The sequence below is a fragment of the Rattus norvegicus genome, chromosome 1, assembly GCF_036323735.1.
Source record: "Rattus norvegicus strain BN/NHsdMcwi chromosome 1, GRCr8, whole genome shotgun sequence".
Classification (NCBI taxonomy): domain Eukaryota; kingdom Metazoa; phylum Chordata; class Mammalia; order Rodentia; family Muridae; genus Rattus; species Rattus norvegicus.
This window is the reverse complement of record NC_086019.1, coordinates 125,465,499-125,491,785: the sequence shown is the minus strand read 5'-3', so window position 1 is coordinate 125,491,785 and position 26,287 is coordinate 125,465,499. Positions and strand designations below refer to the sequence as shown.

At 39.0% G+C, this 26,287-nt stretch overlaps 1 long non-coding RNA gene across 1 annotated transcript; it reads right to left on the bottom strand.

The window, feature by feature from the left end:
• Window positions 1-11,714: 11,714 nt before the first annotated feature.
• LOC134483602 (uncharacterized) lies at window positions 11,715-18,467 on the bottom strand. Its single transcript, XR_010060397.1, has 2 exons — window positions 18,216-18,467; window positions 11,715-17,445 (listed from the first exon to the last, which is right to left on the bottom strand). It is a non-coding gene; the product is annotated as an uncharacterized LOC134483602 (long non-coding RNA).
• Between the last annotated feature and the right edge of the window lie 7,820 nt (window positions 18,468-26,287).

Below are 26,287 nucleotides of genomic sequence, written 5' to 3'. Positions count from 1 at the left end.
TTGTATATATTAAATATTAGCCATCTATTGGATGTGGTAAAGATCTTTTCCCAATCTCTTGGTTGCCATTTTGGCCTAATAACAGTGTTCTTTGCCTTAAAGAAGATTTGCAGTTGATCAGGTCCCATTTGCCAATTCTTGATCTTAGATCATAAACCATTGGTGTTCTGTTTAGGTAGTTTTCTCCAGGGCCCATGTGTTTGAGGATCTTCCCATATTTTTTCTTCTATTAGTTTGAGTGTATCTTGTTTTATGTGGAGGTCCTTGATCCACTTGGACTTAAGCTGTCTACCAAATGATAAGAATGGCTCCATTTGCATTCTTCTACATGCTGACCTCAAGTTGAACCAGCACCATTTGGTGAAAACGCTGTCTTTTTTTCCACTAGATGGTTTTAGCTTCTTTGTCAAAGATCAATTGACCATAGGTGTGTGGGTTCATTTCTGGGACTTCACTACTTCTCCACTGATCTACAGCGTGTCTCTGCACCAATACTATACAGATTTTTTTATCACTATTGCTCTGTAATACTGCTTGAAGTCAGGGATGATGATTTCCCTGGAAGTTCTTTTCTTATTGAGTATAGTTTTCACTACCCTGGGTTTTTGTTATTCCAAAGGAATTTGCAAATTGCTCTTCTAACTCTATGAGGAATTGAGTTAGGATTTGATGGGAATTACATTGAATCTGTAGATTGCTTTTGGCATAATGGCCATTTCTTTTTTTTCTTTTTTCTTTTTTTTTTTATTAACTTGAGTATTTCTTATATACATTTCGAGTGTTATTCCCTTTCCCGGTTTCCGGGCAAACATCCCCCTCCCCCCTCCCCCCTCCCCTTCCTTATGGGTGTTCCCCTCCCAACCCTCCCCCCATTGCCGCCCTCCCCCCATAGACTAGTTCACTGGGGGTTCAGTCTTAGCAGGACCCAGGGCTTCCCCTTCCACTGGTGCTCTTACTAGGATATTCATTGCTACCTATGGGGTCAGAGTCCAGGGTCAGTCCATGTATAGTCTTTAGGTAGTGGCTTAGTCCCTGGAAGCTCTGGTTGCTTGGCATTGTTGTACTTTTGGGGTCTCGAGCCCCTTCAAGCTCTTTCAGTTCTTTCTCTGATTCCTTCAATAGGGGACCTATTCTCAGTTCAGTGGTTTGCTGCTGGCATTCGCCTCTGTATTTGCTGTATTCTGGCTGTGTCTCTCAGGAGCGATCTACATCCGGCTCCTGTCGGTCTGCACTTCTTTGCTTCATCCATCTTGTCTAATTGGGTGGCTGTATATGTATGGGCCACATGTGGGGCAGGCTCTGAATGGGTGTTCCTTCAGTCTCTGTTTTAATCTTTGCCTCTCCCTTCCCTGCCAAGGGTATTCTTTTTCCTCATTTAAAGAAGGAGTGAAGCATTCACATTTTGATCATCCGTCTTGAGTTTCGTTTGTTCTAGGGATCTAGGGTAATTCAAGCATTTGGGCTAATAGCCACTTATCAATGAGTGCATACCATGTATGTCTTTCTGTGATTGGGTTAGCTCACTCAGGATGATATTTTCCAGTTCCAACCATTTGCCTACGAATTTCATAAACTCGTTGTTTTTGATAGCTGAGTAATATTCCATTGTGTAGATGTACCACATTTTCTGTATCCATTCCTCTGTTGAAGGGCATCTGGGTTCTTTCCATTTTCTGGCTATTATAATTAAGGCTGCGATGAACATAGTGGAGCACGTGTCTCTTTTATATGTTGAGGCATCTTTTGGGTATATGCCCAAGAGCGGTATAGCTGGATCCTCAGGCAGTTCAATGTCCAATTTTCTGAGGAACCTCCAGACTGATTTCCAGAATGGTTTTACCAGTCTGCAATCCCACCAACAATGGAGGAGTGTTCCTCTTTCTCCACATCCTCGCCAGCATCTGCTGTCACCTGAGTTTTTGATCTTAGCCATTCTCACTGGTGTGAGGTGAAATCTCAGGGTTGTTTTGATTTGCATTTCCCTTATGACTAAAGATGTTGAACATTTTTTTAGGTGTTTCTCAGCCATTCGGCATTCCTCAGCTGTGAATTCTTTGTTTAGCTCTGAACCCCATTTTTTAATAGGGTTATTTGTTTCCCTGCCGTCTAACTTCTTGAGTTCTTTGTATATTTTGGATATAAGGCCTCTATCTGTTGTAGGATTGGTAAAGATCTTTTCCCAATCTGTTGGTTGCCGTTTTGTCCTAACCACAGTGTCCTTTGCCTTACAGAAGCTTTGCAGTTTTATGAGATCCCATTTGTCGATTCTTATAATGGCCATTTCATAATATTAATCCTACCAATCCATGAGCATAGGAGGTATTTGCATATTCTGAGACTATCTTCAATTTCTTTCTTCAGAGACTTGAAGTTCTTTTCACACAAATCTTTCACTTGCTTGGTTAGAATATTCTATGTTGTTTGTGACTATTGTGAAGGATGCCACTTACCTAATTTCTTTCTCTGCCCATTTATCCTTTGAATAGAGGAAGGCTACTGATTTGTTTGAGTAAATTTTGTACCCAGCCACCTTGCTGAAGTTGTTTTTCAGGCGTAGGAGTTCACCGGTGGAACTTTTGGAGTCATTTAAGTATACTATCATATCATCTGAAAAATAGTGAAATTTTGACTTCTTCCTTTCCAGTTTATCCCTTTGACCTCCTTTTGATGCCTGATTGTTCTGGCTAGGACTTTGAGTACTATACTGAAAAGGTAGGAAGAGAATGAACATCTTTGTCTATTCCTTGATTTTAGTGGGATTGCTTTGAGTTTCTCTCCATTTAGTTTGACATTGGCTACTGTATTGCTGTATAATGCTTTTATTATGCTTAAGTATGGGCTGTGAATTCCTGATCTTTCCAGGACTTTTGATATGAAAGGGTGTTGATTTTGTCAAATGCTTTCTCAACATCTTTTTTTTAAACCAAAACAACAACAAACCTTATTTATTCCATACTAGAATAACTTCAGATTTTAAAAAAATGATATTATCTTTCTTCTCCATCTTTATTAATTTAGGTATTTCTTTTTTTCCCATCTTTATTAACTTGAGTATTTCTTATTTACATTTCGATTGTTATTCCCCTTCCTGGTTTTCCGGGCATCATCCCCCTAAAATCTCCCCCCTCCACTTCTCTATGGGTGTTTCCCTCCCCATCTTCCCCCCCATTACCGCCCTCCCCCCAACAACCACGTTCACTGGGGGTTCAGTCTTGGCAGGACCAAGGGCTTCCCCTTCCACTGGTACTCTTACTAGGCTATTCATTGCTATCTATGAGGTTGGAGTCCAGGGTCAGTCCATGCATAGTCTTTGGGTAGTAGTTTAGTCACTGAAAACTCTGGTTGGTTGGCATTGTTGTTCATATGGTGTCTCAAGCCCCTTCAAGATCTTTCAGTTCTTTCTAAGATTCCCTCAACAGGGGTCCCGTTCTCAGTTCAGTGATTTAATGATGGCATTTGCCTAAGTATTTGCTGTATTCTGGTTGTGTCTCTCAGGAGAAATCTACATCTGGTTCCTGTAGGCCTGCACTTCTTTGCTTCATCCATCTTATCTAGTTTGGTGACTATATATATATATATATATATATATATATATATATATATATATATATATATATATGGGCCACATGAGGGGCAGGCTCTGAATGGGTGTTCCTTCTGCCTCTGTTCTAAACTTTGCCTCCCTATTCCCTATCAAGGGTATTCTTGTTCCCCTTTTAAAGAAGGAGTGAAGTATTCACATTTTGGTCATCCTTCTTCAGTTTCATGTGTTCTGTGCATCTAAGGTAATTCAAGCATTTGGGCTAATAGCCACTTATCAATGAGTGCATACCATGTGTGTTTTTCTGTGATTGGGTTACATCACTCAGAATGATATTTTCCAGTTCCATCCACTTGCCAATGAATTTCATAAAGTGAATGTTTTTGATAGCTGAGTAATATTCCATTCTGTAGATGAACCACATTTTCTGTATCCATTCCTCTGTTGAAGGGCATCTGGGTTCTTTCCAGCTTCTGACTATTATAAATAAGGCTGCTATGAACATAGTGGAGCATGAGTCTTTGTTATCTGTTGGGGCATCTTTTGGGTATATGCCCAAGAGAGGTATACCTGGGTCTTCAGGTAGTTCAATGTCCAATTTTCTGAGGAACCTCCAGACTGATTTCCAGAATGGTTTTACCAGTCTGCAATACCACCAAAAACGGAGGAGTGTTCCTCTTTCTCCACATCCTCACCAGCATCTGCTGTCACCTGAGTTTTTGGTCTTAGCCATTCTCACTGGTGTGAGGTGAAATCTCAGGGTTGATTTGCATTTCCCTTATGACGAAAGGTGTTGAACATTTCTTTAGGTGTTTCTCAGCCATTCTGCATTCCTCAGCTGTGAATTCTTTGTTTAGCTCTGAACCCCATTTTTAATAAGGTTATCTGTCTCTCTGTGGTCTAACTTCTGGAGTTCTTTGTATATTTTGGATATAAGCCTTCTATCTGTTGTAGGATTGGTAAAGATCTTTTCCCAATCTTTTGGTTGTCATTTTGTCCTAATAACAGTTTCCTTTGCCTTACAGAAGCTTTGCAGTTTTATGAAATCCCACTTGTCGATTCTTGATCTTAGAGCATAAGCCATTGGTGTTTTGTTCAGGAAAGTTTTTTCAGTGCCCATGTGTTCGAGATGCTGTCCTAGTTTTTCTTCTATTAGTTTGAGTGTATCTGGTTTGATGTGGAGGTCCTTGATCCAAATGGACTTAAGCTTTGTACAGGGTGATAAGCATGGATCGATCTGCATTCTTCTACATGCTGACCTCCAGTTGAACCAGCACCATTTGCTGAAAATGCTATCTTTTTTCCATTGTATGGTTTTGGCTCCTTTGTAAAAATCAAGTGACCATAGGTGCGTGGGTTCATTTCTGTGTCTTTGATTCTATTCCACTGGTCTGTCTGTCTCTCTACCAATATCATGCAGTTTTTTTTTTCACTATTGCTCTGTAATACTGCTTGAATTCAGGGATAGTGATTCCCTGGAAGTCCTTTTATTGTTGAGGATAGTTTTAGCTATCCTGGTTTTTTGTTATTCCAGATGAATTTGCAAATTGTTCTTTCTAACTCTGAAGAATTAGATTGGTATTTTGATGGGGATTGCATTGAATCTGTAGATCACTTTTGGTAAAATGACCATTTTTACTGTATTAATACTGCCACTCAGGTGTTTTTTTTCCTTTGAGTATGTTTACATAGTCGATTACATTGATGGATTTCCATATATTGAACCATCTCTCCATCACTAGGATGAAGCCTACTTGATCTTGATGCATGACTGTTTTGATATGTTCTTCAATTTGGTTTGGGAGAATTTTATTGAGTAATTTTGTTTTGATAATCATGAAGGAAATTGTTTTGAAGTTCTCCTTCTTTGTTGGGTCTTTGGGTGGTTTATGTTTTAGTGTAATTGGGCTTCATAAAATAATTGGGTAGTGCTCCTTCTGTTTCTATTTTGTGGAATAGTTTGGAGAGTATATGTATGAGGTCTTCTATTTAGGTCTGATAGAATTCTGCACTAAATTCATGTGGTCCTGGGATCCTTTGGGTTTAAAAACTACTTCCATTACTTATGGAGTTATGGTATTGTTTAGTTGGTTTATTTGATCCTGATTTAAATTTGGTACCTGGAATCTGCCTACAAATTTTTCAATTTCATCCAGATATTCCAGTTTTGTTGAATATAGGCTTTTGTAGTAGGAACTGACCATTCTTTTAATTTCCTCAGATTCTGGTGTTATGTCTTCCTTTTCATTTCTGATTTTGTTTTTTGGATATACTCTCTGTTCCCTCTGGTTACTCTCACTAAGGATTTATCTCTCTTATTCTTTTTTCAAAGAACCAGCTCCTGTTTTGTTGATTCTTTGTATAGTCCTTTATGTTTCTACTTTTTTGATTACCACCCTGAGTTTATTTCCTGCTGTCAATGCCTCTTTGATGTATATGCTTCTTTTTGTTCTAGAGCTTTTACATGTGCTGTCAATCTGCTAATATGTGCTCTTTCCAGTTTCTGTTTTAAGTCAGTCAGAGCTATGAGTTTTCCTCTTAGCACTGTATTTATTATGCCTGTTAAGTTTGAGTATGCTGTACCTTCATTTTCATTATATTTTAAAAACCACCAGCAAAAACAATAAAATTACACACATACTCTCTCTCTCTCTCTCTCTCTCTCTCTCTCTCTCTCTCTCTCATACATGCATGCACATATACATGCACACTCACTAACATCACAATCAGCAAAATCACAGGAAATACCAAACACTGGCTATTAATATATCTCAACATCAATAGATTCAATTACCTTATAAAAAGATACAGGCTAACAGAATGGATGAAAAATCAGGACCCATCATATAGTTGCATACAAGAAACACACCTCAGCTATAAAGATAAGCATTACCTTAGAGGAAAAGGCTTGGCCTAATTTTCCAAGCAAATGGACCCAAAAATGAAGCTGGAGTAGCCATTTGAACATGTAATTAAAGAGACTCTCAATCAAAATTAATCAAAAGATATAGGGAAAGGCAGTCAAAGGAAAACTTTAAAAAGATGATTTCTCAATTCTTATCAACTGTGCCTTAAACACCAGGGTACTCACATTTGTAAAAAAAAATCTATAGAATATTTCAGTCATACTCTTTTCAGCACCTCATGGAGCCTTCTCAAATATTGACTTTATAGTTGGTAACAACAAAAGCTTCAAACGAATCAAGTATATTGAAATAATAATGCCTTGTGTCTTATCAGAGCACTACGGATTAAATCTTGACTTCAATAACAGCAGAAAAGTGGAAAGCCTACACAATCATGGAAATTGAACGACTCTGCTCATCATCTCTGAGTCAGGGATGAAATAAAAAATGACTTTCTAGAATTCACTGAAAATGAAGGCACTACATATGCAAATTTATGGGACATAATGAAAGCATTTCTAGGAGAAAAGTTCATAGCCCTAAGTGTCTCCATGAAGGAATGAGGAAATTCTCATATCAGCAATTTAAAACTGCCCCTGAAACCTCTAGCCAACAATCAAGTACATCAAACGGGGTAGAAGGCAGGAAATAATCAAAATAAGGGCTGAAATCAATCAGTTAGAAACAAAGTAAACAATACAAAGAATTAATAAAACAAAGAGTTGTCTCTTTGAGAAAATCAGCAAGATAGACAAATCCATATCTAAAATAGCCAAGATACATAGAGACAGAATAAACAAAACCAGTAGGGAAGAGGGAGCCATGGCATGTGGCACTAAGGAAATTCAAATAATCATTAAATTTTTAAAATCCTTACTTCTCAGAAATTGTAAAATGGACAATTTTCCTAGGCAGATATAATTTACCAAATTAAATCAGGTAAACTATTTAAACAGCCTCATGTCTGTTAAAAGATAAAGAGTCATTAGAAATCTCCCAGCATTAAACCGTAGCCTGAGCCAGATGGTTTTTGGGCAGAATTCTGCCAGACTTTCAAAGAAGAGCTAATGCCAATACTGGTCAAAATTTTTCACAAAATAGAAACAGAAGTAGCACTGCCAAACTATTTCTAGGAGGCCACAGTTACACTTACACCTAAACCACACAAAGACTCAACAAAGAAAGAGAATTTCAGAACTATTTTTCAACATAGTTGAAAAAACTCTAAGTAAAATACTTACAAACTGAATCCAGTAACACATCAAATTCATCATCCACATTGTTCAAGTAGGTTTCATCTCAGGAATGCAAGAATGTTTGAGAACCTTAAGAAGGACATAAATAACTCACTTAAATAAATACAGGACAACACATAAATAAAGGCAACAGAAAAATCCCTTTAAAAATAACAGGAAAACAAAACCAATGAGGTGAAGGAATTGAACAAACCATACAAAATTTATTTCCTGTGTTTTCTTGGATGTAGTTATCCTTACACGGGAGGGTTCCTTCTTTCATTTTTCTGCTGGGCTATGTTTGTGGATAGACATTATTTAAATTTGGATTTATCTTGAAATATCTTGTTTTCACCTTGATAGTGATTGAGAGTTTTGCTGGGTTTAGTATTCTATGTTGATATCTGTGGGTTTTTTGGAGGTTGCAGCATATATTTACAAGCTCCTCTATACTTTAGTTTCTCACTTGAAAAATAAAGTGTAATTCTAATAGGTTTCCCTTTGTATAGGTCTGATGTTATTCTCTTATTGCTTTTAATATTCTTTTTCTGCTCTGAAGATATTGTGTTTTGATTTTTATTTGCCAGGGAGGTTTTATTTTCTGGTCCACTCTAATTGGTGTTCTATAAGCTTCTCATGTGTATATAGCCACCTCTTTCTTTAGGTTGGGAATATTTTCTTCTATGATTTTGTTGAGAATATTTTCTGAGCCTTGTAGCCGGGACACTTAACCTTCTTCCACTTCTACTATTCTTAGTTTATGTCTTTTCATGGTATCCTAGATTTTTCTGGATGTTTTGTGTCAGGAGAGTTATAGCCTTGTCATTTTTATTGATTGATGTACCTATTTTTTCTAATGAGTCTTTAAAACCTGAGAGTCTATCTTTCATCTTGTATTTTTTTGGTAATGTTTGTATCAGTTGTTCCTGTTCTTTTCCAGGCTTTTCCATCTCCAGGATTTCCTCATTTGTGTTTTCTTAATTACTTCTATTTCTATTTTCAGATCTTGCTCATATTTCTCTATTTACTTCACCTGTTTAATTGTATTTTTCTATATTTCTTTAAGGGGTTTATTTATTTCCTCATTAATACCTTTATCATCTTTATAAGATTTAAGATAATTTTTAATGTTTTGCCTATATTAGAATATCCAGGGCTCATTGTAATGTGGTACCTGTACTTTAGAGGCTTCACAGTGCTCTGGCTAATGTTGATTGTATTATTTCCAGGACCTTGAGCCATCTGGATGATTTTAGATGTTCTTGTAGCAGGCACTGAGAGAGGGATGAATCTGTACAGTCCTGGTCATCAGAAATCATCAAATCCCTGATGGTTATGTTTGGTCTATATGGTTTCTGAACTGCAGTTCTGTATGGTTCAGGAGCCTGAAGCCTACAGAAGGTGGTCAGAGAGGTGGCAGGAGAATGGATTCCCCCATGCCCCGGAATGGCAGGGTTTTCAGGGCAACTTGTCTTGACCCACAGGTTTCAGAGAGCAGAGATCTTTTGTGGGGGAAGGAAAGCTTACCAGTATGGTTCAGGAGTGTAGTGGATATGGAGGAGAGATGGTTGTAGAATGGAGATCCTCCAAAGATGGCCGGCTGCTCAGGGCAGCTTTGCTGGTCCCAGAAGACTCAAAGAAGGAAGATTAGCATTTTCTTAGAATTATCTCAATTATTCTGGAGAAGTTATCTGTCATGGGCAACATTGTGGACAAAGAGTACATTTCACAAGCTGGGAGCTCAAAAAGTGAAATAATTTTCTCATGAATATTTTTAAGATCAGTTGTTCAAATTTTGAACATGTTATTCACTATCAAAGGATATAGATGTCGAGTAAGATCTGGTGCATGTATTTTTCTGTACCAAAGTGAGTAGATGCTCTTCTAATTTAATAATGTCAATTTAAAACAACCATAGAAGCTTCAAGGTAGAGGTAAATTTATGAGGAGTAAACTCCAGACTGTCCTGTAGGGCCAGGATAACTCTGGAAGACATTTTGTTTTTCTTTCCTTCATTATCAGACTCCTCCTCCTCCTCCTCCTCCTCCTCCTCCTCCTCCTCCTCCTCCTCCTTCTGTTTCTTCTCTATTTCTGCTTCTTCTTCTCCTCCTTCATTTTCTTCTTTTGTTTATATAATCAAACATTTTAAATTTTTATTTTTGAGATGATATAATTATAACATTTATCCATGCATTTTCTTTCATTTAAATATTCTCAAACATGCCAACTTACTCTACTTAAATTAATGACCCATTTTTACATTAATTCTTATTTCATGAATACATATACAAGTGTGTGTGTGTGTGTGTGTGTGTGTGTGTGTGTGTGTGTGTGTGTGTGTTTGTAATATAACCTGCTTGATTTGCAAAATATTGTTGTAGGCCTCTTTTGATACCTGACTATCTGGTACTAGATAACAAGTGTTGTGCTCTTACTCATTAAGACCACACCTTCTATTTTTGTCACAGATTAATTACCTGTAGTACTTCCTGTTGGTTGAAACCTCATATTCATTCCAACCACTTTAACTGTTCTATTGGCATTACCTTTGATCATCTTTGAGCAATGATTTTGATGAGACTTTATGTGTATAGCTTCTGATATTTCAAGGAAATTCGATCTCACAGGAAAATCCTTGATCTCCTGGCTCTCATCTGTTTGGTAGTAAATCTCTGAAGAAAGTAACTAAAGAATATATCACAAGATAGGTTTAGTGTTGTTGTGGATTGGTAGTATTAAAGTAGTAAAATTACACTAATTATCAAAAGCAATCTACAATTTCAATGTAGTTCCTAAAAAAATCCTATAAAATTCTATGCAGACCCAGAAAGAGCAATACTCAACTTCATGTGGAAAAACAAAAACCGAGGATAACTAAAATAATCTGGTGCAATAAAAATTCCAGAGTCATCACAATCTCTGATTTCAAGCTATACTATACATCAATAGTGATAGAACAAAAGACTAGAATTGAAGAACCAGAAATAAATCCACATACCTACTGATACTTGATTTTTGACAAAGAAAAAGTAAAATGCAACAAGTGGTGCTGGTTTACCTGCATGTTTACTTGTAGAAAAAGTAGTAAATACTGTTTATCATCCATTACAAAACTCAAGTCCAAGTGTATCAAACACCTCATTATAAAATCTAATCAAAGAGAAAATTGGACACTGGTACAGAAGACAACTTCATGAAAATAACACCAGTGCATCATGCTCTAAGATCAATTAATAAATAAGACCACATGCTGCCAAGGATGTGGAGCACGTAGAAGAATCCTCCATTGTTGTAGAATGAAAATTGCTCCATATTTAACACCTGCACAACCTCAAGCCCAAGTACATCAAGGACATCAACATAAAATCAGATACACTAAGTAAAATGGAAAAAAGAGGGAAATAGTCTCTAATAGATTGGTATAGGAGAAATTTTTCTGAACAGAACACTATGGCTTAGACCATAAGATTATCAGTTTATAATTGATACCTCTTGAAACTAAAATGTTTCTGTAAGGCAAAGGACACTGTCAATAGGACAAACTAAGACCCAATGATTAGGAAAAGCTCATCACTAAACCTACATCAAACACAGGGCTATTATCCAAAATATATAAAGAACTGAAGAAGTCTTACTCAAAAACAAACAAAGAAAGAAACAAACAAATAGGCAAATTAAAATGTAGTATATAGCTAAACAGAATTCTCAGCAGAGGAATCTTGAATGACTAAGAAGTACTTAAAGAAATGTTTAACATCCTTAGACATCGGGGAAATGTAAATCAAAATGACCCTAAGATTCCACATTACACAAATCAGAATGGCTAAGATCAAAAACTCAAACAGCAGCACATGCTGGCAAGGCTGTGGAGAAAGGGAAACACTCCTCCATCGCTGGTCATAGTGCAAACTGGTACAACTATCCTGGAGTTATATTTAGCTGTTTTTCAGAATACTGGAAATAGTACAACCTGAAGACCAAGCTTTACCTCTCCTAGTCATATACACAAAAGTTACTTCAACATATAAGGACTCATGCTTCACTATGTTCACAACAACTTTATTTGTAATAGCCAGAAACTTGAAGAAACACTGATGTCCCTGAACCAAATAATAGATATAGAAAATATGGTTCATATATGCAATGGAATACTATTATAAAGAAGCACATTATTAAGCAATTGAAGGAAGTTTTCTACAAATCCTTCACTAAGGCAAGAAATAAACAACAACAACAAATTTTGTGGTGTCATTTGGCAACACATACCAAAATGTATGTGGTGATGTTATTGTTACCACATTTGCTATGCATTAGAGTACAAATCAAAGCAATATAACTGATTTACACTTAAGATGCAGTAATTACAACAGACCCTAAACATCATTTCTGGAAGATAAACAATCTAGAAAGAGATAAGAATGTAAAACCATTCCAGCCTAATGTATTAGGTCTGGATCAAACTTTGGAAGCTTGAGGCCATTTGACTGGTTGCAAGAATATTTTGCCCCAATAAAATTTGGAAAGTTATCAGGCAGTAATTGTTCCAACTACAATATAAAGCATAAGGGCTGACTACATGTAGACTTAGACATAGGATATAGTGTGATCTCTGAGTTAGACAGCTTATAGGAAAGTAAGCCATAAAATACATATGACATCTCTCCTAATGTGAGATTCTATTGCCTGGGAGCTAAAATAAAGGTCTAAGAAAGAAGAGCCTTGGATAATCATTCTGAAGGATTGGAAGAAGTCTGGCTACACTGCTGCAGTAAAAAAAGAAAAAAAATAGGTACGACTAGTTCCCACTCTCAGGGTTCAGCACCCTCTCTCCTGGCTCCTTCTTTTTTTTTTAATCATGTCAAGCCAGGAGAGGAAGAGAGAGGAAGAGAGATAGAGAGAGAGAGAGAGAGAGAGAGAGAGAGAGAGAGAGAGGAAGAGTGGAAGAGCGAGAGTGAGGAAGAAGAGTGAGAATCTCCTGTAGCTTTATTCACCACTTATATACCCAAGTCTCCAGGTAGAAAATAACTGGGAAGCACAGTGGGAAACCCTGGCTCGTGACTACCTGGCTCGTGACTTCGGTAACAAAAGACCGACTAGGAGACCTGAATTAATTAGGGAGAAATCCAAGAAGATCAGCCTAAATCTCAAGGATAAAGGCTGAGGAAGCAAAAGGCAGAAGTAAATTGACCACCACCCAGGTGTGGTCCAGGTGTGTCGGTTCCACATGCATCAGCCGGGCTCAGCAGAGGTCATGCAGTGGAGACACCGGGTGTTTACTACTTGGTCTTTTCTTCCTGTGTCGTAAACACATGGGAGAGGCCTCTGTCCAACAATCCCATGACTTTTACTGTGGCCATGCAGTTACAAAGCAGCCAGGCCCAAATCCAATATGGCTCACTGCATCTCCCCCGTTATTCTTTTATAAAAGACCAATAGGTGGAAGTAGTGGTCTGAGAGAGATCAGACATGCCTCACAGAGTGCCCAGCTCGGCCATGGCGAGCCACTCTTGCAGTTAGGACTGCAACCCAATGGCTATGAATGAACTTATGCTGTAACACACCGTTCTGGGCTATACGTGTGTGTTTATTGAGGGAGAAACTGGGCAGAGGAGCATTTGACCGGCCCGTACATTTAAATGGGATGTAGCCACCTCTGTTTTAGGATCGACCTCTCAAACCCCAGCCTTATCTGTCATAGGATCACCTTGTCGCCCCCAAGGTTCCTGTCTTAGATTGGTCAAGGGTCAGAGGAAGTTGCCCATCCCTGAGGATAGCTACATTGGATCATCCTCTCATTCCTCTTACTTTACCCCAGGGGCGAAAGAGCAGGGGCCAGATGGCATTAATTTAAGAGATTGTGGAAGTTGAGCCTCTCCCGATAAGTAGTGGGCACCTCATCTGGTTCTCCTCAGCTGCTACCACCAAGGGCCGTAGTCAAGCTGCTCCTATAATAAAATTTAGAATTCCCAATTGTTAGCAACTACTCCAGAAAGTTCACCCACTGTGCTTGCCTAACAATAGATTGGGGGAGGGTAACTCCAGACACTGCAGACACAATGGCTGCAGCAGTAATGGCTGCTACAATAGCAGCGAAAATGCCAAGGTCTTTCCCAGGACAGTTCAGGATCGGTCATTCTTCTCTGGAACAACCAGCAGACAATGGAACCATTTCTGAGATCTGCACAACCAGGGCAGAGTTCCCCAGTCCACAGCAGCTTCACACAGATGGCATTCCTGTGAAGCTACAGACTGCAAGATAACAACACCAGTCAAGGCAGCAAGAGTCACCAGGGGAATGAGGGGGGCAGGGGTAACAGCTGGAGTCCAGTCTTCTCCAGCAGTCAGCAGTGCACAGAGGGTTGGAGCGCAGGCCGCAGTGGGATGGGACACAATGACTGCAGCAATGCCAGAATTTCTGTGATGACAAAAGATGAGGGGGAATCCTCCGTCTTCCTCTAAGGGCACAGGAATGACTCCAGGAACCTGAACCATGAGAGCTGAATCTTCATGCTCCCAGGATCAGCATGTCTCACCAGCCACTCAGGCAGCTGGCACACTCCTGTAGCATCCTGTAGAAAAAACACAAAGATTCCCTCTTCCCCATATAAAATACCTGGACAGGATCATGCCAATATGTGGATCTTTCTATTTCACCTAGGCAGAAGTATGCCTAGTTGTAGGGTGCCATAAACCTTGGCATTCAACTTTTAAAATTGAAATAAAAAGAGTATTATTTAGCATACAGGGATAACTCCCCCTTTTTATTTATTGAAATTTTGTTAAAATATTATTTATTAAGATAAGTCCTCGAGGATTAAATTGAGGACACTGAGTATTTATAAATTGACTTGTTTACCAAATTATTGTTTTGGTGATATAAAGAATGAGATTTTTTGACTAATTGTTTCTATGTAAGGCCTATAATCTGCCTGGTATCATTGTCCTCCCTTGCTAAGGGGTCCAGGCAATCCAGTTTGAGTTCTTAAATGGCCTATAAAGGAACAGTACTTAGTGCTCTTAACCACTAAGCCATCTCTCCAGCCCCTCACCAGCTTTATTTGCCTAAACATAAGCATTAATTAGAAATGTCAAATACTGTAAACAAGGTCCAGATTTAGCCTTATTTAGAAATCCCTGAGTTGGCAGGGTGAGGCTGGGCATTGAAAGTAAGCAAATGGAGTCTTCCTCTTTTCATGAAGGTGTGTTATCAACTCCATTACCATTTTCAAAGAGCTAGGTCTATGGTTTTGTTTAGTTCTCTGAGCCAGAGCACTGAAAGGACAGTGAGTTGTCAGACAATTTACACTGAAATCATCACTCACTGATTTCATGTAGAAAACTTGCCTCTAGTAAAGTATTAAGTAATTGAAATCAATTGTAAACCACAAGCCACACATTGGCTATCTGTATATGAATTGAAAGCTTGATTTTTTAACATTTAAAAACAGTGGCTACAGGACGTAATCTAATAATCTGTGCTGAAGCAGTGGAAACTCAAGAGAATAAACAAGTGATCCAATCATAAATGTAGCCTTTTCATTAGATGAGACACCTATAAATACAGTAAGCGCATTTTCTATGGGTTGCATGAACAAATTTACAGTAAATCCAAAAGCATGCAAAGAGTAAAATTATCAATTTTGCCTGAAAAATTTGTATAAGTGATAGGCCAAATATCAGTATTTTGTAATAACCAATTTGATTGATGTTTGGAATAAGGTATGTTTCACCAGGTTTCTTTTTAAAATACTTCCATGACTCTAGCCTACAATTCTGTATTAACACAACTGAAGCTTTATCTCCAATGAGGAAAACAAAGTTAAGTCCTCTGGTAAGGTGAGGTACTTTGGCAATTAACATATCCTTAGAAGCTTAAAATTAGTTTTAAATATTCTTTTCTGGAGTAGTGTAACAGCTATTCCCCAAATATTAAAGCTCATTTTGAGAGCAAAGATTTGTAGTAAAAATTTCCATATACACTGAAAGATTTAAAGTTCTAACTTTTTACATTGAAGAAGCGACAAAATTACATAATACAAGGCTGTTAGCAATCCTCTAAATCTATCTTGAAATGGCGGTTGAAGTAAGCAAACAGGCTGTAATGCTCTCACAAGTTCTAAAACCTCATCAATCCTTCGTAAATCTTGTAACAATCTCTACCTGTTTGATTTTTTTTCTCAATTATAAATAAGTTTGAGTTAGTCAATGTAACACTGGCAATCCTTAATCACAATCCTTAAATTCTCCTTGAAACACCAGAGCACAACCACAACTTTGGGAAGTCACCAGAGCTCTGAGTACGTGACTAGGCAGCTGTCCTTGGGGCAGTGGAATTAGCATTAAAATACAGATAACTTCAGGGCAAACCACAACTTTAGAAAGCAAAACTCAACCTCTAACAATCTAGTCTCCAAAATCCAGTCTCCAAAACACCGAGTCTATCCTTCATGCTACAAAGTTTGACTGCCAATTCCTACATATGAATGCACGATGGTGCAGTCTCCAATACCTCAACAAAGAGACATTGTCCTAAATTCTTTTAGAAGCCTGGTTTCTAGAATAAGAGTTCCATAAAAATATTTTCTCAATTTAGACCTATTTCCCTAGGTTGGCTCAGGCTGCATGTTGTCTAGAATGACTTTATCCAAATTAGCAGCTTTATGTCAACTTTTTGTTACTGACATTATACCTTTTTAACCATATCCTATAACTTAAAAGCCAATAGTCCATAACCAAGGCATGTAGAGCATATTTATACATTTAAAACCAATAAGAAACAAAATTGAAGTGGCTACACATATCTTCAATATTTAGACCAAGCACCATTTTTACTTTTTCTAGCTGTAATATTAAGAGATGCACCTTGTCACCTGCTAAGAATAAGTCAGGGGTTTTTCTAAGAGAAACAACCATCTGCTCCCTTAACATAGAAGCTGAGGAGCTGCTGGCGCCTTTAAGATCAGCTCATGTAGATGCTCACCCCGGGCAGCTTCTCCAGCGGACCTATGCTCCTAGCTACAGGTGCAGGGCTCTAAAGGCCGATTGAAACTGCTTTTTATTCATTTTTTCCTTTTTGAAACGAGTTAAAACCAAATCAAGATGTGAACGATTGACAGATAAAGTTTTTACCATTTTTTTCTTTTGAACATGAAACATAAAACATTTAAACAAGAGAAACAAAAACCACAGATATAAACTGACAGACATGGACAGCTTGGTGCACCAAGGACAGACAATAGACATAAAGGGAAAAAACTAGATGGTGTCCCACCGAAGGGACTCACATATCCTACCTATGGAACCCAGAACCAGAAATAAGCATTTCTCCAATAGGAGCCAGCAGAGAGGCAGGATGTCTCCTGCTTTCCCTCTGTTCCTAGGAGAGCTCTGAAAAGGTTTTTCTCTTTCTCCAAAGCAACCTCAGAGAGTCCGGGAGGACTGTTTTTCCCAAACCCATTCTCTCTCATGTCTAGGGTGTAAACTATCTCTAGTCAGGGTCCAAAGACTAAAATATAACTCTAACAGAACGCATATGCAAAAACACTTTACCGTTACCTTGTCCCTTTTTTATGACAAGATTTACTGAGGCTAGCCCAAATCATCCAGGCCTTTTCTGGCCCATCTTACCCCAATCCGTCCCTTCTCCTATGCCGGCCGGGCTCCAAGGACGTCCTGTAGGTGGTACCCCTTTCTTCTCCGATCTCGGTGGGACCTCCATTTGTCGGCGCCAGCACCGACACTGTACCGAGAATCGGGCGAAAGCCTACGGGATGAAAGAAACACACATACACACACACAGGTTATCGTGTCAAGCCAGGAGAGAGAGGAAGATATATATATATATATATATATATATATATATATATATATATATATATATATATATATATATTAGAGAGAGAGAGACAGAGACAGAGACAGAGGAAGAGTTGAAGAGCGAGAGTGAGGAAGAAGAGTGAGACCTGGCTCCTTCTGAACAGGGCAGTCAGCAAGTCATTCAAGTGTAGCACCATATCAGGCCACACCACCCTCACTCACAAATCCCTTGGCAGGTTGCCACCCACACCAGGCACACACATCTCAATTGTATGTGTGTGTGTGTGTGTGTGTGTGTATATACATATATATATATATATATTGGGAGTGATGCCCTTGAAACCCTCTGTTATTGATGTTATTATTGTTAGATAATATGACTGGGTTCATGGAAAAATCCCCAGCTAGCTGCAGAAGACTAATACAAATCTGGTGGTCAAGATGAATAATGATATGATAAGCTCTGACCTTGCTGAGAAATTCATCTAACATCAAGATGCCCAATGTAATGTCCTGTAACCTTTCTGAAAAACCAACATTCTGCTGACTAATAGATATGACAAACCTGTGACCTTTAAAACATCCAGTTGACATCAGCCGATTCCCTGACCACACAAATATTATGTCCTTGGCCTGCGTAAATGTTTCTTACTTCCCCCCTCCCTCTGGCCCACATTATGGTACAAATTCAGCCTTGGGAAAAAATAAAATTGTTACCTTGATCAGACTCTTGTCTTGGCATCCTTCTTCAAGTCTCTTGTCCCCCCATTCTCTTCCAGGTACCCTCAGCCCCCGTTGTTAACAAATGGTGCCTAGCGTGCAGCTGTTTGGAGGTCTCCTGGAGGAGATCATCATCCCCTATGAATAGACAAGCCTGTCTTCCTTGTTTGTCGGAGCCTTTGCTCCCCCTCGGAGCTTTTGCTCCCCCTCGGAGCCTTTGCTCCCCCGCTTCTGGCAACCATGGACTGCCTGACCTTGGTTCAGAGGCTTGGTGTGTGTTTCTTCCCCCATGACACAGATATCAGTGCTGAGTGATGGGACAAGCATTCTACTGTCATCTTTTGTGACAGGACTCAGGGAGTCACTCAGGACATAAAGAATAGGGTTAAGAAAAAAATTTAAATAAATTCTTAGACTTTGTAGGAAATATTTGTCCATAGTTCCCTCAGGAGGGAACAATTGATACAAAACATAGTGCAGATTAGTGATTGTTTTATGGATCAGCTAACCCTGTTGCTGAAGTCTGCCCTCTGTAATGCATAAAAGTTGTGTGCTTTTTGGGTTCAAGGTTGCCTCTCCCTGCGTGGATGAGCAGCCCCACATACGTGGATTAAAAACCTTATACCCTCATGCTATTGCAGCGGTCACTTTGTCAATCTGTGCTTTGTGAGTGGTGCTCCTGAGGTAAGGCCACTATGGGGTTTTACAACATTTGTAGTTGGGAACCATATGTGGTTGGGAACTGTGTTCCTCCCAGACCACAATTGGCAAAGAGATTGGAGGTAAGCTTGAGCAAATCTGTGTTTTGTGTTCTTTGTTACTTTCTGTTTTGTCTCTGTGTCATGTCTTGACTTTGTTTCATGTTGTCTTGTGATGTCTCTGTCTGCTGCCTGAAGGGTTTGAGTCCCCCCTGGAGAAGGGTTAGTGTCCTCTCGGTGATTGCTATGGGTCCCATGAAGGGCTTACGGCTGTGACAGGAGAACATGCTAGTTGTTACAGGCCACAGGCCCTAAAGGATGTTCTAGGAGGAGAAAGGAATCTAAAGGACACTCTGGAGTCCCGTTGGGAGGTCGGATCAGACAGTGCACCTCAGCCCGGAAGCAGCTAAGGTTAATCTGCAGTTTGTGCCAGGTACTGAAGGTACCAGGCATCTGTGGAAATTGGCTATAGGATGCCTTGTCTTGGTCTTGTTTGTCTAGTTTGTTTTCTGTGGTATTGTCGAGTGTCATTTTGACTTTTGTTTCGTTTTTGGCCTTGAACTGATGACTGTGTTTGAAATCATGGACTTAAGACTGTGTTTGAAATCATGGAACTGTTTGTTTTGTTGGTCAAAGAGTTTTACTTGGTCCTCTTGGTGCTTAACTTGGAAATAATTTGCTTGAGAGAAATTGTTTTCTGCCAGGGAGTTTTATCTTTCTCTTTTGAGCCTCCTCCCCAAGTAGAGATGCCCCTCCGTTTGATCCTCTTGTCCAATCTAGCTGCTGTTAACAGTTCATCAAACATGTGTATGAAGGACTCCATGTTAGTGAGTGACCCTGTCTGAAGCAGGCATTAACATGAACCTGAAAGCTTTGTCTTGGATCCTGAAGAAAGGATATCCCTGTTGCTTAGACATTCACAGCTTCTAAAGAAAAGCCACCACAGAGGAGGGAAGTGTGGGGCTGAGGGTGGCAAGCATGCAGGCCTGCTAGCAAGCAAGCTGCAGGCTATGAGCAGGCAGTGGCGCAGCTCAGGCCAAGTCAGCATAAGAGGAGTTTCAAGGTGATGAGCCCAGCTGATGTTGATGCTTTAACAGCAAAAAGATAGTGGAGAGTTAATAATTATTTTAAAGACTATTATGAGACTTTTGGCCCTAAAAAAAATTCAAGTTGATGACTTCAGTGGCCAGACCTTCAACACTTGCTCACAGAAGGAGAGCGTTCATTAATAGAAGTTCTTTGAGGGAGCCTGCCTTATCTGCTGGCCCTATTCCAAGAGAGGAATTGATCTCCAGCATTAAGTCACCTTTCCCGTTAGTCATCATTGACATAGAGAGTGCCTCTGATCCTATCCCTGCAGCAGTCAGTTCCTGCCCTTGTGGTCAAAATGCCCCAGGTTGGGGGGCAGGAGAGCCCCTAAAGTAGTTTTAGAAAGAGTCTGCAGCAGACTGTGGATAACTTTGTTTTGCCAGACAGAGCAGGCTTTACTCTAGGATGATAAGAGGATAAAGTCTTGGCACCGGCTCTTCAGCTTACTCCAACTGGAGGCTATGGCCAAGGTCAGGATCAATATTTTCTTTTCCATGGCCCTCTAACCCAATGAGACAGCTTGGTGAAGGACTGCTACTGAAGTCCTGGAATTCAGCACTTCTAATTCCAGAGGAGGGCTGTAGTTCTATTAAAGTTCAGTATTCCAGTGTTACCAATCTCTTTATTGGATAAAAGAGGCAGGAAGCCCTACTCAACTGTGGACTGCTACCTCAGAAATGGCAGCAGAAAGAGTTCTTATAGCCAATTATCTCTAACTAGAGCTTACTCTCTGATGCCTGAGGCTTCAATTGGATCACACACCCCTGGGCAAGCCTCCTTTGATACTCAGATGCTATTTTCTCCTGGTCTTTTGGCTCACTCAAGGTTGCCACACATGTCTGACAGCCTGGAAGAAACTTCCCCCCAAAAGCAGATGAACCATACAATTCTTTTGTCAGGCACTTGGCATCTAGCACCCAGGTCCTAACCATCTCTCCATCTCTTTGTTATTAGTTCTTACTGGAAGCCTAGTGTCCTTTAGAGGCTGGGTCTCTTGAGAGGCGGAGCCACAGAGCTAACAATTAAGGGAGGTTCTCCTTAAGGGAGAATCTAAGTTCAGAGAGACAGCCGGTAACAGACTCCAGCTGCCCCTCTGCTTGCCTTTCTGTTTCACAGGCACAAAGTTTGTGCTCGTTTTTGCACTGACCTTTTTGTCCCAAGAAAGCTTCCTCATTTAGCTGTGTGACTGAATGCTATTTGTCACCTGATCTGGTTGTTCCACAAGCTCTCAACAGGCTACCCCCTAGCTTTCTTGCCTGGCCTCTTTCCCCTGTTCTTAAGAATTTTATCACCTAATACACTGTTGTTTGACTTATAAAATCTCCTGTCCTGTTAATGAACATGTCTCAGATTCCTGTTGTGAAGGTTCTAATTCTAAAACAAGGGGACGGTACATCCCACTAAACATTAAATTTACTTCTATGGGTCGAAACCAGGATTGGACACGTGGATATACTTGGGGTCTTAGAATGTTTCAATCAGGTGCCGATACAGGGATTATATTTACCATAAAATTGTTAAAAGAGCCTGTACATTCCTACTCCCTGGCTTCTGAGCACTGACCCCAAGAAGGGAGGCACTGAACATGGTGCAGGGCACACGCAACTTCATCTACAGCCTGCAGTCCACCTAGAGGAGCTGCTTGCTCAAAGAACTGCACCACTTCAAGTCCATTGCCATTGCACAAGAAAAATAGAAGCTCTACTACTCACTCCAGGACATGTATTCTGAGATATGTATTCTTCTACCTTTCATAGGATTTGACTTTTTGGATAATGCAATTATGATTGTTGCAGGAACCCAAATTGAATTGTCTATTGGAATTAATTTTGGGAATTTCAACAATGGCAGTCAACATGTTATCTTTTCCTTCTATGTATCAACATATTATTTAACTTTCAGTCATTGATACTGTACTGTACGGAGTTGGGGTTTGCTTATTTCTTACATAACTTGCATGGGATACCTATTAATGTCTTTTTCTTCCTGATGGTTGTAATTTAATGCTGAGGTTTCTCCAAATTATTTAAGATGTTTAATATCAGTTAAAATTGTAATTCCCTGCCTGGTGGCATCCCTTCTGTGATATTTCATGGTAAACATTTAAAATCATATAAATTCATTTAATTTTTAAACTTCCACATCTATCAAATATGGAACAGAGTTTTAAGTATATCTGAATATTTTACTTTTGACCCACACTGTCTTTAAGAGTCAGAGGTTAATCAGAAAGAATAATTGTCTGGCCCCTCTTTTACATAAACCATACATGCTAACAAGTGTACTTATTTCTGATTGGCTTTTTACCTTTAATTTCCCAACTTTAAGCAATCACACTGAATTCTGGTTTGTAAGAGAAAGGCAGTGTTCGGGCACTTCCTGTGTGTTAGATTATGGTTAAAGAGAACATGAAAAAGGTCAGAAAAAGAGTAGAAAAGAGAAAATGAGAAAGAGAAAAAGCTGAGAACTGGTATCAAAATTGGTCCTCCACTTCCCCTTGGTTGTCCACCCTGCTTCCCTCTCTGTTGGACCCCATAGTAGGCCTTCTTTTGGTTATATCTTTTGGACCTTGGGCATTTAATCGTTTACCCAGCTCTATTAAAAAACAGGTAAATAATATAGCAAAAAAACCTATTCAGGTATATTATCATAGGCTAGCTATGGAGGATGCTTTGATGATGGCCAAGCTCACCTACACATCTCCTCCCAGCTCAGACAAGGACATTTTTGTCCTTCAGCCAAATGAGGCCAACATTCTTTTTTTCCTGCTGTCCTGATGCCTTAACTGACACATCAATGAATTGTCACCCCTGTGTGCTGAGCTGGACAGTCAATGACAGGTAAGAGAGTGATATATTCATGAATAAAGGGCCTAAGACAGGAGGGCTGCCATTTCATGCTGCCTTATCCCATGACAGACCCTGGCCACAAGATTCTCTTGGCCATGTGACAAATATCGTGCCAACCTAAGACAGATGCAGTTCCCAAGGGGCTCATTCCAGGACAGCATGGCCATTTGCTCACCTTTTCATTTGACTATAAGAAAGGGAGAGACGTTGGGAGCAATGCCCTTGAAACCCTCCAATATTGATGTTATTATTATGATTAATTAAGTATGACTGGGTTCATGGAAAATCCCCAGCTAACTGCAGAAGACTAATACAAATCTGGTGGTCAAGATGAATAATGATATGATAAAGCTCTGACCTTGCTGAAAAATTCATCTAACGTCAAGATGCCCAATGTGATGACCAATAACCTTTCTGAAAAACCAACATCCTGCTGACTAATAGATATGACAAACCTGTGACATTTTTGACATCCAGTTGACATCAGCTGATTCCCTGACCACACGAATATTGTGTCCTTGGCCTGCATAAATGTTTCTTACTCCCCCCCTCCCTCTGTTACCCATGTTATGGTATAAATTCAGCCTTGGGAAAAAATAAAATTGTTACCTTGATCAGACTCTTGTCTTGGCATCCTTCTTCATGTCTCTTGTCCCCCATTCTCTTCCAGGTACCCTCAGCACTGTCATTGACTTGTGTGTGTGTGTGTGTGTGTGTGTGTGTGTGTGTGTGTGTGTGTGTGTGTTGGGGGATTGTCCAGTGCGTCCTGCCTGCATACTGTCTTGAAATCAATTAAGTTGCCACATGAAAGAACACACCACAAAATATACTCTATTTCAATTAATGGATAAGATATAATTTGCCCATCTAGACAACACAAAATATTTTACACACCCATCCCTTAAAAATAGGCATAATTTGTAACTGTACACAGAGAAGAATCTTAACATCTACCCACCATTTTCTCTCATATCATTTTTCCTCACTTGCATCTCTTCCCTTTGCCTTTGCCTCCCTTCTAAAACCTCTGTTCCTGCCTCCCTTTCTTCTCATACAATGACAGGACTTGTTTTATCTTGTCTGCCTTCACCTGCATAATGACATCAACCTACACCTCACCCTTTCTGTCTAACTTAAAAACTTCTCTGACAAATATAAGCTGAGTACAACCATTATCATTTTGTAATTTATAAGTACAAAATGTACCTAACACCCAGTCCAATATTTTTCAGTTAAACAGAATATTTAGTTAATCTGTTCCAGCTTAAGAAAGGCTTAAAATTTATGTTATATCCTGGGTAGCTTGTACACTATCTGATAACTATCCAATTAAATTTGTATTCTCAAAGTTAAAGAGCCTGGATAGGCTATGAGACTATAAGCAGTCTTCAACCCCATCAGAAAGCTGAGAATGACTAATATATCTGTAAATATAGGAAGTGTAACATGGCTTTTAGAACTGAGACAGGTGGTAGAGACAGTTTTCAACTTGCACAGTCCCCTGTTAGCAAGTCTGGATTCAGATAATCTGACAGACTTTTAAAACACAGAATTTAAAAGGGTTAATCATTCTGGCTTGGCAGAAATTATCAGTCAACTATTCTTCTAAGTGTCCTTTTCTGAATAGTATTTAGTCTGTTGATGAATTGAAACACTTCTTGCCTAGTGGCTGTATTACCACAATATATTACCTCACATGGATGTAGAGATGTTCAATTTCTCCTATGAATCTACAAAAAGGGAGCAGTTAGGAGTAGATGTGTCTCACCAAAAATAAATAGTATTAAATGTCATATTTTTTGTGGATTTGTGAGGTTTTTGAAAACCATCAAACTCTGGACTGTTGTCCTATAATTATCTTAATAAATTATCTTGAAAGTACTCTAATAATAAACTTAGAGCCATGACTTTCCTATCTGGCCCTTAACTCACATGTTTAATCATCTCAGATTAATTTTTTAATAGCAGTAAATAACTGGGTATGAGCCTTGTCTTGTATACTTAAATGTGTAGTATAGGCACAATGCATATATGAGAGTAATGCTATTAATTTTAAATTGAAAAGAAAATAATATCAAAGAAAATCTAAACTTCTGTCACATAAACTCTGTACCAATGTAAATGGTTGTAACTTTTGCTTAGTAACAAATATAAGGGTTTCTACCAAATGAGATTAAGGCTGGACAATCAATTCTAGCTAACTCCTCCCTGTTAAATTATGACCATTTCTACATTCTCTGGAAAGACAACCTTAGAATAACCACTTTTAGCCTCCCGAAGTTTAGAGAATTAGGGCAAAGACTTTTCAATAGCTTCTATAAGCTATACATGGGTGTATGGAAAATGAGTGTGTTGTAGCCTGATGTTTGTTTTGACTGGAAGCACCTGAAAGTCCCTGAGATCAGGAATCCAAGCAGGAAAGTTCAGCATTCTGATGAGCTTCACCAAGCTGTACATTCTGCAATATACAATTCTCAATAAAAGTTTTAGTATCAATATATCTTTTTGTTTGTTTCTCTTGAATTTAGTTTTCAGGAGGTCCACCATTATTAAATCTACTCAGTACAACTCTGGAAAGTGTCCAAGACTAATTAAGTTTTTAAAAACACAAAGACGAAAACCTTTCTCCCAAAATATGCGTTCTTTAGTCTGTAACCAGAAAAGCTTGTATCTTGCACTCTCTCCCAGAGAAATAATATAACCATAGCACTGAAAATCACATCCATGATTAAAATTAAAACAATTTAAAAAAGATGTATTCTGAACAATACTGTATGATCCTGTTTAGGTTTTTCTAATCTATCATGCCAGGAAAAAGAAAACTGAAATTCTGTGGAGCCCTCATTAAGAGAATATGAGCCTTCTGCTCTGGTACATATCAAAAATAACCACAAACCATTGCTAGCTGGCATTGTAGATCCATATGGCATTAGCAGGTTAATTTGTAAAACAATTTAGTCACTTTTATTAATACCAATATTAATAAGAAGTAAATAACTTGTCAAACTAAGATTTTAGTCCCAAATACATCTGTTGCTCTCTACCTGGAGCATCAGTCTTTTTATTTATTAATAACTTACTAAAATGTATGTCTGTATTCACTCTGCCTTGTGTACAGACTTCTACTTTTTAATAACTTTTATAACTGGCAAATATCACCACTCTCTCCTTGAAGTCAGTGACTAATTTTCCCTGTCTAAGTTCTGAACCGTGGGTGAAAATCCCTATGTGATTCAGATAAACTTGTACTCTCTCCTTCTAACTACAAAAACAAATTAATCACATTTCCATTAATACCTGTCATTAAGAAGCAGGTGACTTGCCAAACCAGGATTTTGGCCCAAAATTCCCATGGAGCCCACATCAGAGAGAATCTGAATATCCTGTAGACCAAACTCTTAGCATCTGTATGTTAAGCTCTCTACCTGGAGTG